Source organism: Mauremys mutica, chromosome 1, assembly GCF_020497125.1.
Source record: "Mauremys mutica isolate MM-2020 ecotype Southern chromosome 1, ASM2049712v1, whole genome shotgun sequence".
In the NCBI taxonomy this organism is placed as follows: domain Eukaryota; kingdom Metazoa; phylum Chordata; order Testudines; family Geoemydidae; genus Mauremys; species Mauremys mutica.
The window spans coordinates 133,543,103-133,555,291 of NC_059072.1; the positions used below are offsets into that span (position 1 = coordinate 133,543,103).

Sequence of the window (12,189 nt, forward strand, 5' to 3'; positions counted from 1 at the left end):
AACAAGTTACCGAAGTGGATTCTCCATCACTGACCATTTTTAATTCAAGATTGGATGTCTTATTCTAAAAGATCTGCTCTAGGAATTATTTGGGGGAAGTTCTGTGCCCTGTGTTAGAAAGGAAGACAGACTAGATGATCAGCATGATCCCTTCTGACCGTAGAATCTATGCAATTACTTTAATTTCCCTCTTCGTTTTTATGTAAAGTTTCAGTCATCCAGTCAGGGAGCAGAAATAATGTCATGTGATTTGAGCTGATCAACATGTTCTGAATCTTAGCATTTCAATGAAATTTTGAATTTAAAAAAAAGTTTTGGAAAAAAATCTTTTAAAAAATTGCCAAATGTTTCTCTTTATTGGACCAGCTTTTCATGACATAAGGGACCAGTCAGACCATCTCAAATGCCAAACTAAGAGAAAGGTTCACCTATGACCTCTAGGCTTGAAGTATGTTCACATAAAATGTTTGTCCAGTAAAAAAATAAATAAGTTAAACCCAGTCTATTTGTGGATAATGTGTGAAAAGAAAAAATGGGCTAGTCATTTGCCAAGTAAATTTTTCACTATGAATAATGTAGTTCAGCTCCAGCTGTGGGTTAGATTGTTCCACCCTTATCAATATGAGGAAGCACTTACTCAGGTAGTCCCTTTGAAGCCAGTGGGTATGCTCACATGAGTAATTGTTCACCAGAGTGAGTAAAGCCCTGTCATTAATTTTATTAATATTAATGATCCCTACCACTGTGTAAAATGCATTTATTACTTTACCCTAATGTTAAAATACTCTATCTCACTTTTCAAAAGTTTACTCATACAACTGATAACATGACCAGAATTACTACTTGTTATGGGAGAGATATTTCGAAGGTACAAATTACAGTTAGGCCCATCGTTCTTATTGAAAGTCAGTGGTAGTTAGGCCTCCAACTTCCATTTGTGCCTTCAAAAATCTCCCTTTCTAACCATTGTTAGCCAAATCTTCGTGTGGGGTTTGCATACATTCTGCTTAATACCAAGCCAGGCTCCAGTATTGTATGGATAAGCTCTCACAGTACAAAACATGATGACAGCTGCCAACATGACCTGAATAAAGGTTGTTCGGGTTTAAAAAGATAAATGGTTGCTGGTCATGGGAATTTTAAAGCTATACCAGAATTAGAGCTAATGTACATTCTTTGCAGTTCTGCAGCTTACACTACATCTTAATTTGGATCTTGGTTTTGTCAGTTCCCAGAGTGCTCTTTCACATCACTGCTGTGATTTCATAGGAATTCTGTGGTTTTAAACTTTGAGAACAAAATAAAGGGTTTGGACATGTGCAATTGGTTCTTTGTTCTCATGGAGAAGATATTCCTAACTTTTATCTTCCATACTTTTCTTGAGTGTTTCACTGTCCACTATGACTAAAATAAATGTGGATTTTATGTTCCAGGTGACGTATAGGTTACAACATGTATACACAGGACTACTTCCTTTTTTCTCTTTTTACTAGACATAATTTTTTCTACAGTCGTACTATGAAGGGATCTGAGTTCAAGTTTCAGGCATGAATGTTTATTCCCAGTGGAAGAAGGAGCCATTGTTAGTGGGGGGTGAAATGATACATGAGTGGGCTTAATAAATTTTGTAGACGCCTAGTTTCTGTCACATCAGGTAGAGAAATAGGGTAGTTTCACGGAGGTTTGATTTATATTCATTGTGACTTTTTTACTTCAACTTGATTGGACTACCAGGTTCAAAACTTGTTTTATGTTTCTGCTAATACCATGTAGTTTAACATGTTTGAATCCCAATTTTTGATTAATGGTGACAATTATATTAATTTTGCTTTATATGCAAAACCTGTTTTGACTGATTTGAACCTGCAATGCATATATATTAACAACTGTACTGAAACATATTGATGGAAAAAAACCTACAAACACAATGTTAATTACATTAATTAAATTCAAGTGTAGCCTAGAACACCAGTTGCAACTATGTATTTTCTTTTCCCTATTTCCTTTCAGTTCCAAGTAATAGGAACACACCAAATCCCAGATGCCTATGCTGGGAGACAGTTAACTCTTCAACTGCTGGATTAATGCTATATGTGATGAACATGAAACACCTCTATCCTCCAGTTAACTCACTTTTAGCCCTTGGAATGCTCCCAGTTTCCAAGTGACGCATACTTGTAGCTGGAACTAATGTTAGGGATTTCATTTTTGCTACACTCATTCTTGGCACAGGCCAGGTCCATTTTTGAGGTCAAATGTCCTGGGAGATAGCTAATTGCATAACCAGTCATTGAACTTGGCTTCTGTTGAACATTTTCATTTTCTTAAAGGAAAAAGAAATAAAAAGTGGGCCATTGAAACATTAACTTACAGGTCCATTCACTTCTATATTACAGTCAGTGAAAGGACTCTGCTCTGGCCTTGTGCACACCCTTGGGGGACAGTGAAAATGCAGTTTATTGTAAATCAATGAACAGAGGGGTTCAGTGAAAGAGAACAGGGTAGATATTACACATTTCTAATCTGCATCAGCTTGGTTTCCGTGAAAGGGCTTTAAGGGAATGCACAATACAGATAGATCTGAAACTGAATTTGTAAAATATGAGCAACACCCAATCTCTGGGTACATGTATACATAAGAAATAACAGACAGTCTAAACACAAATACTAATTGAATTGAACCCTAGCTCTAGGATACAAGCACTTTACAGGCCTCATTTTCTTATTTAGGTATTAGGGCAAAATGTTCAGACTTGGGTGCTTAAATGTAGGCACCAGAATTCATATTTTGTCTTTCATATCTGTTGTCGTCTTCTTTTTTTAATCAAAAAGGAAAATTTGCATTTTTGAGGAGGGAAATAGGGAGTAATCGGCTATTAAGAGCCATTCTAGTCTGTTCGTGGACCTTAGGCTATATCTCCACTTAGAAAACAAGTGTATTTTTAATACATTTTTGCTGGCCTAGGAAAAGTTTTTCCCACTCAAAACAAATCTGGCCAAATTTGCAAATAGTTTCAGGACTGCCGAAATTGCATCTCTTGGTGAATAAACTATTCATCTGAAAAAAATCACCCAGCTGTACTTAGGATTCTTGAGCAGTATAGCTACTTGGAAATTATCTCTTTGCCACAAAGAGCTTTTTCCCCCTCTCAAGCCTCTCTCAGAGATCACTACCCTCCAAAACCCAAGTGTTTAGTTATGCTAACTTCCCAAGTATCACTAGAGGAATTGTGGGTAGGTAGACTATGCAAATGACACTTTCTATGGCAACACTCTCTTCTTTCTCCCTTTCACCACTTTTTTCCCCAATGCAGAGCTCTCCTCCTCTAGAGCTTCTAGCCATAGGGCTAAATTTTGCACTGCTTTGATACCCAGAGGGATTTGCACATGATGTGTAAATCCATGCGGCATTTGGCCTCATGTATTCACCTAGGCACAGGCACTTGGCTCTGGAGTGAGATAAAACAGCAAACTTTTACATACAATCATTTATTTCCAGAGTTCCACCTGTCCTATAGGAAGTGGTTGTATGTTTTTCTTTGCAGAAACTCAGTGTTATTTACTGGAGTTCACCTTGCAGGCCAGATGGAAATTGAAAGCTCTTGGCCTATGTTTCAACAGTGAGATAAAAGCAGACCTCTGCCTGCTGATGGGCATTTTTCTTATGCAGAAGGATGCCCTCAGTACTATCAACAGTTTATACTCTTTGGGTGTGATTTTCAAAAGCAACAAAGCTCAGATCCTCAGAAGGATGTAGGCACCTAACTCCCATTGATTTAAGTGGGAGTTAGGTCCCTAAATATCTTTGTGGCTCTGGGTCTAAGTGACTGAGTAGCACAAGTCCATTGAAAGTCAACAGGACTTGTGTTCCCAAATCACTTAGCTATTTTTGAAAATCCCATGCATAGCCTCTATGACTATGTGCCCCAGGCAATCCTTGGGAATAATGTTGAAGAGGCACTGGAACTGTGCAAGGGAGTAAGGAGGCAGATTTGAGAGGTGCCTATCAGCTCTGGAGGAACTTTAACAACACCAAACAACCCTTACAGCACATTCCAAAATGGCACTGTCAACCCTGGAGAACAACAGACATTTCAGGGGGAATTTTTCTCCAGATGGAGAGAGATGAGTGATGTGGGAAAGATCCTTCAGATTCCCAGCAATTCCCCTGGGCACCCCTGACTGGAAAGTTAAAAGAATTATTTTCTGTGGTAAACCTCATGGACCCATAACGCTTCCTCTTTCTCCATAGCAATTTCATGAAAGTTACTGCAATTGCAGGGCTGCTGCCTACTTGTGCCATCCTCTGTTCTGGCTTGCCCTCCTTTGGAATATGATCAGTGCAGTGTGGGTTCAGCATACATAGACTAAGATGCTAATTCACAACATACTCCCATGTAACACGTCCCAGACTCCCTTATAAGAGTGGGTCTGGATTTGGCCCATAGAGATTGCCCTTGAATCTTTAATAGGAAACTGGTATTGCATTGCTGAGTAAGTACATTTTTGTTGTCATGTCATGCTTTCATCACAGAACTGTGGCAACTGAAGAAACAGCTAGGATTGGGGCAGCTCTGGTAAACAGTATGGCAACTGCCAGCTTTTCAAAAGTCATGAGATTTGCTTAAAACTCATGAGATTAAAAACAAACAAACCAAAACCCCCCAACCAACCAAACAAAAAACCCTGCTAATTTTAGGTTCTTTTCCTTTACCTTCTAGTTTTTGAGCCATTATGGTGCATTCAGATCACATTTTCAAGCTTTTCTCTGAAACTACAAGGACAAGAACGTTACCTTTAAAAAAATAATAAAAGCTGATATTCTCATGTTCTCACAGGACTCTAGTTGCTGGGGCTTTAAAAAAGCACCATATATTATGAGACTGATAAATTATGACATTTGGCAACATTGGATGAAACTTTGAGTAGCCCTATCATGCTAGATGTTAATATTTCCTGTTTCTAAAGCTTTTCTGGGGAACAACAAAGCTCTATGTTAGCCACTAGATGGTATCTTGTTTGGCAATATATGCCTCTTACAACAAATGCTGCTTACAGTGTCCTATGAAAGAAACTGATACATCGAGCTAACTGTGCACTTGCAGCAAGATTTACGATATGAAGAGGATAAATATTGAATTTGAAATGGCTCCTGAAATTCAGGACAAAGTGAAGATTTTCTTAATGTTATGAAAAGAGAAATCAGCACGTGGGTTTTATATGTGGCTCTGGGGGTCCAGCCGATGTGAATGATGGTATAAGACTGGGTGTAAGCGGCATCAGAAAAGAGGCATAAGTGACAAAGTAGCACAGCTTTCACTGATCTCTCACTCCGTGAGTGTGCAAAGCCCATGTACGTTGCACATCAATGATGCAGAAGGGAAAGTGTGCCAGGAAAAGCAACCAACAGGACATGTGAGAGCAAGTAGGTACATGGCATGTTCCCCAGTCCAAAGGAAAGGCTTATTCACTATACAATACTAAAAAGAAGGAAAATTAAGACTCTGTTGTAGGGTACTGTACAGCTGAGTGTAGGAGAAGAAGGAAATTCATCATGATCTAAATTAACTTCTTATACTCCTTATACAGGGCTTCCTTTGCTAGGGAAATAAGAATTACTGCAACCGAAAGGTGAAATAGTTTCTCCCTCCCCAGGCAATCTTCATGGGCTCAGTAGATAAGAATGTTGGTTTTTGATTTGTTTGCAAACAAAGATTTAGCTGTCCCACCTCCAGCAGAGGAAGGGTAGGAAAGGGGGAGCTAGAGAAATTTCTGGATGTTCAGATGTCAGGTGCTACTCTGAGTGTCCATCACTGGCTTCGGACAGCTCTGACATTGCATGGCTGCTACTAATAGGAAAATATCTTGATAGAAATAAAGGATGGATCCTTCATGACTGCATAGCCTGGGAGGTGTGCAGAGCTTCTGTGGGCCAGTAGCCTCACAGACCAATCTGCAAATTGATAATCTAACATGATCAGGGATTTATTTCCTTTAAAAATATCAAAGGGTAAATATCACTATTATTTTGTGTGGCCACTTTATCATCTCTATGTCATTGTACACTACATTCATGTTGTATCTAGTAGCTATTTGTATGATCTTCTTTTACCATTGTAAACTATTCAATTCACAAACAATAATTAACTTTTACTCACAGTGCTTCTATGAAGTAGGGAAAGACTATTATCTTTACAAATGAAAAGGTGCCATCGTTCTACCATCAGTCTATTTCTTTAGTTTCTATAATGGATCATTTATACTTAGTTTATTTTGTAACACTGAAAACTCTGTATTTTTTTTACTCCATTGCAATTTTTCCCGTGTTTCATACATTAATTCATGTGAGGGTCTGTGAACTGGACACTTTCTCCCCATCAATATTTCCTTATTATTAAGTTTTAAATATTAGTTACTTTTGCAGCACAACCAAGGGACTGGGGAGATAAGGCAGCATAAATGCCTTTTAGGATTTAGCTTCTGAGGAAGTTTATTCCACTGCTGGTGGCAATTTAAGCACAGATTGGACTGATCCTTGAATGTCTCCAGTTAAACGACAGGCATCTGATTTCAAAGGAAGAGACAACAAGTATGACAGGTTTCAAACAAATCCTTAACTAAGGAAGCTCCCTTAAGCGGCTCTTCTCCAGGGGTGCTGGAACACTTTGTATAGTGGGGGTGCTGAGAGCCATTGAACCAAACTGTAACCCTGTATATGATGGAATCCACTTCAAGCAAGGGGGTGTGGCAGCACCCCTAGTTCCAGCACCTATGCTCTTCTCTTTCTGCATTTTGATCAATTCTACTTACAAGTAAAAGGGGCCAGATTGGTTGTTGTCCTGTGGGTAGTGGTAGTGAATTCTCTGGTGCAAAAGGGCTGCAAAGCACCTGAACAGCCCCTCCTAGGAATACACCTGGTGCAGGAGGCCTGTATCAGGCACAAAGCTGGCTCTGCTAGATCTGAGCCCTCTTCCCTGCAAAGCCCATGTTTCAGGGTGGGCAAGTGGCAGCCTGTGGGCATGGGCATGAGCACCTAGATGCAAGTTAGAGACAGCCCTCAGGGATTGGGTGTAGTTACAAACCTGCTAGGGTGCCAGATTAATGGAGAGGTACATCAAAGCTGGTGAATTTGGGCTGGGTTTCGAGAGAGTCAGGGCCTGTTTTGGCTAAATACTACACTGCACTCAACCACTTCACACTCTTTGGTATTTGAATCCAGGGACACAACAAGCTACTAAAGAAGGAAATATTTGCACAGCCTCCCTGCCCCTGTGTACTGAGCTGCTGAGTCCACTTGTTTAGGAATAATTTTTGTGCTTTTGCTATGGACAGAGGAACTCTTTTTTGTTCACAGCACTAACTTGCCCTTCTAATATGCTTCTTTCCTGTCTCACGCTGCAGTTTGTTAGTATTTAGCTGAGATCCCAGAGTTGTTTTCATCCTCCTCTTGTCACTTCCATGCAATTCCTTTCTAGTCTCTTGACTGATTGTTCTGAAGGGGGTTACTCTTTGCCCGGAGCCTTTGCAGGCTCCCAGATGGCTTCATTTGGTAGTATGTGTAGGTGGGTGAGTTGACCGGAATGGATTGTTACTGTACTTTGTGGAGTCAGAAGAGCTGGGTTCTGTTCCTGACTCTGCCATGCTGACTTGCTGTACAGTCTGTAGCAAATCACACAGGAGCTTTATCAGGAATCGCTCATTCATGTTGGGCGCAAGCACTTTGAAGTTGACATTTCATCACAGGGGAAAATACTGTTATTTTAACAATGCTGTAATGAAAAGGAGTCTTTCTCACACATGTTGTAACAGCAGAACATGAAAAATAACCTCCATATCCAACAAGCTTAATTCTGCTCTCATTTACACTGCTGTAAATCTGAAATAACTCCAGTGAAATCTATGCAGTTACTCTGAGTTTTCCTTGGTATAACTGCAGGCAGAATTTGTCTCTGGGTGAACTGTTTTCCTTTTCCCAGTAGGCACATATGTGAAAATTTTATCAACACCCTATTAGAATAGACTTATTTTGAAGGATTGCGTGGGGCATGGGACTTGCACTAGGCATCTGCACAAGGGTGATTTTCATTCAGTAGGCAGTTGTATGACTGGGAAGGCTAACATTGCAAATATGAATGTGTGAGAGAGACAGAGAGAAAGATGTGAAACAACAAATGGGCTAGATTGGGACATAGCAATGAAAAAATTGAATAGTCTTCCCAGCTAGGTGACTCAGTGGCTACAGTGTCTTTTCTTTGTCTTTTTAACTTTGCTTCTAAAACACTAGGAAATTCTTTTCCAAACATGTCACACATCACTCTACTTTATTCGCATTCCACGTAGCCCACACTTGGTTGTGCACGGTTATGAGGCATTTTTTCTTCTTCTTCAAATCTGATCTATTTATAAGTTGCATAACTTGGCAACAAAGCATTATGGCCAACATGCATCTTTTGTATTTAATTACCAGTTATTCTATGTCTTGTTGCCAAACCAACATAATAGACAAAAGTGTATCACAGATGTCTGGTTCAAATATATGGGGACTGAATAAACATTTTGAATGCAGCCTTCACAATACTTTTTGTAGTAAATTTGCCATGACAGTCGATACACTTTCTGCAGTTTCTTCTCTTGTTTTGTTTACTTAGGGCTTGGTCCTCAGAGGTGCTGAGAATCTGCACCTTCTATTCAGCTTCTGTGGGAACTGTTGATACTTTGTTCCTCTCAGGACCAGGTGTTCAAGGCTCACTTCTTCATTAGAGTCATTACCGTTGGACAGGAAGTCAGTGGTTTGTCAGTGGCCATTCCACAAGCATTTGAAACAGCTTCCTAAGTGCAAGCCACAATGTTTCAGCTCAAGCCAGCACAGCGTGGAGTGTGTTAACTACTTCTTTCATCAAGAACAGCGTGAGTTCCTTAGCCAAGTCAGCTACTGCTGGCGGCTGATGGGAGCAGATGTACTAGCTGCATTTATGTATGTGAGAGAGACACTTCTCTTTGAATGGCGACTGCTTTGATGGCTATAAAGAACACCCCACTTCAGAAGATGGGCTTACCTCTCAGTACCCTTTTATATGTTACGCATGAATCATGATCTGCTTCTTTCAACCTCTCCCTGCACCCCCAACCAATCTGTGCCCGTGTACGGCAAATGGGGGGATTTGGCCCTTAGCTGTTTCTGGATATATATGAACCAGGTGTAAATTATGCCAAGATAGAGATGTGATATAACAAAACCCAGTCTGTTTCTCCTCTTGCTCTGCAACAGAGTAAATCAAGAGCACTCCCATTACAGTCAATGGAGTAACACTGTTTTTACAGCTGTGTAAGTGAGAGAAGAGTCCAGGCCATTGGTATTTACATGAGGTCACCTGTAAACATCCCTCAACACACACATCCTACCACCACCATCCAGCACACACATTTCTAGCCAGTACTTATTCTTAAAATCAGGTACTGTGGTTTTCTTTATAATCTGCAATGTTAGTTTAGTAAGTATAGTTACAAATGCTTAGCTTTAGAAAGAACTTAGTATACTAAGTTAACTAAAAAAAAAAAGCTTTGATGTATTTTTGTATGAAATCAGACATTTACAAGTATAATCAATGCCTTGTGTTAGTGTGTGGTAGTGGTAGTGCTTAGGAATCCTTGTCATAAACCATGACCCCATTGTGCTAGATGCTGTACAAAAAGCAAAATAGTCACTGCCCCAAAAAATGTACAATGTAAGCATAAGACAGGAGACAACAGATTGATATAGGTGGGAGCACAAGGAAACAATGAGATAATATTGGTCAGCATGACAGGCAGTCATCTCAGCATAGTACCGGCCTAAACATTGTCAGGTTTTATCATAGGCATCTTGGTAAAGGAGGCATTTGAAGGAGGAGGCAGCTCTGTGGATGTTTATGGAGAGTTCCCCACAAGCATGAGGAGCAACATGGGAGGAAGCACAAAGGTGCTTGTTTGCAAATGTATCAAGTAGGCGATGGAGACTGGCATCATGGCCCAATCAGAGACAGGATTAGACCAGAGATCCACCCAGTTAAATATCTCTCCTCAAGGACTGGCTGGGTCTTAAATGGTTCAGAGGTGGGGGAAGGGGGGTTGTTTTTTTTCTCATTCCCTTTCTTTTATACCCTGAACCATGAATTGTGATAACACTGCTTGACTGGATGGTCCTGGGAATATGTGAGTTGCTCAATTGAACTACATTATGCTTAAAATCCAGACTGTGACTGAGAGTTCTGAGGACATGAAAGTATCCTTCCCCTATTTGTACCCTCTTCCCTCCTGTGGTGGTTACAGTAGCAGTCCTTGTGCTCACCTGAGGCCAGGGTAGGAGGCAGGGTCACAACCCTATCTTCCTCAACCCTGCCAGGGAGAGCTGGTTGGCTGCCGATGGGAGTGTGCCAGTGAGCTCTGAGAGGCCTCTGTTATTTCCTCTGTTAGGGCCCAGTCCTGTGAGGATCTTGGGGTGTGATCTGACTGACACCCACTGAAGGCAACGAGTCAGCTTGAGTGCAGTGGGTGTTGGATCAGGCCCTTGATGCCACCTGCCAAATATTATGCACCCTCAGCTCTTTTTATTTTCAGTGGGTGTTCGGGGCACTCAGTCTGTAATAGAAGGAATGAATGTATCTCCAGCATTTCTTATGTTGACTAAATAATCTCCCATCTTGCCTGTAAAATCATCACACTGCAAAGCACAATCATCAGTCTACCTTGGACTATTTCAACCTCTGCTCTGATGAGCTTAGATTGAGGTGACTAGCACAGGACAAGTACTCATATAGGGCATAGCCGTTTTCATTTTTTTGTTTGTTTCTTTTTGAAAACATTGTAAGTCACAGAGCATTGTGCAGCTCCCTGCTTCTTGGAAGTTGCCTTCCTTCCAGCTGCCAGAACATTGTTGAGCTCTTTTCACTTTCTCTTGGCACAGATGTGAGTAAGCCACCCTTTTCTTTATGAATTTCAGATTTCATTTATCATTGGAAAGTTTTAATAACCCCATAGAAAGAAAGCCTCACAAGCCATGAACCCACTGACTTTGCAAATCTTGTGTCTGATGAACTTGGTGCGTTTGGTCAGATGATCTCTCCTCTGACACTGCCTGGGCTCAGATACCTTCTTTGCCACTTTATGGGCCGTGTTCAAGCCAACAGCCATAACATAGAAGGCTGCCCGCTCTGCTCTTTTAAAGGTTAGATTGTGGCCCATCCTGCATGTCTGCACAGGGCAGAATGGGATGGAAGGTGCCCCCTTAGAATGCTGTGCCAGCTGCCCATATCACCCACGCATGTAGGGGGGGAAGGGGCAAGGAGTGCATGGAGCACTGAGTCTACCCCCCACCCCAGCATGCTTGCGAGAGCATCTGCACAGGTGCCCTAGGGGAAGTATGCTGCACCAGGTATATCGCCAACACAGGGTACATTCCCTCCAAGAGCAGGGGGAAACCAGAAGCCTTATAGCGATTCCTTGCTTCCTAATCTGCCCTTGGGGCAGTGCAGCTACATATTGACCCATATATGAAGTTTGTGGCAAATCCATGACTGGACCCATTATTTAGTCATATTTTTTCTCTTTATATAAAATACTTTTCTTAGTCACAATTTTAATAAAACTATACAGAAATAACAGCAGGTATACGCAATACACTCCAAAACAAAATCCTTGCCAAATGCATGATTCATGTACAAAGTCTACTGCAAATGAATAGCCCTATCAATTACAGTAATATTTCTCACTTAAATAGCTTATTTATTTATTTGTATTCCAGTGACCACTGTTGTGCTAGGAGCTGTACAAACACAGAACAAAAAGATGGCCTTGGCCCAAAGAGCTTACAATCTAAGTTGCAGTGTGAACGTTTGTAGATTTTATAGGGGGATAAATGTAATATGCTAACCAGTAAACTCATATAAGCTGTTTAGAGGCTGGATCCTACAAACAATCATGCATGTAAGTAATCCTTATTTATGCAGCTTGTCCTACTGAAGTGAAAGGGATTAACTAGCATAATTAAGTTCCTTTCATTTGAGTATGTTTGTAATGGTTCAGGGTGAGTTGTACCTTTGAGCTTTCACTCAGTCTCTCCATGGGTCTCTGTCAAGTGACTAGCCCTGTGCTGCTCTTCTCTCAGACTGGAATCCTGCAATTCTCCTCATTCTTAGACTTGGTCTCCAGGTT

General features: G+C 40.8%; 1 protein-coding gene and 1 pseudogene across 1 annotated transcript in view; one reads left to right on the top strand and one right to left on the bottom strand.

Moving 5' to 3' along the window:
- Positions 1-12,189, top strand: part of ANO2 (anoctamin 2) — a 332,293-nt gene that overhangs the window by 112,137 nt on the left and 207,967 nt on the right. The gene's annotated exons all lie outside the window — the stretch shown is intronic.
- Positions 10,810-11,220, bottom strand: LOC123378099 (annotated as a pseudogene).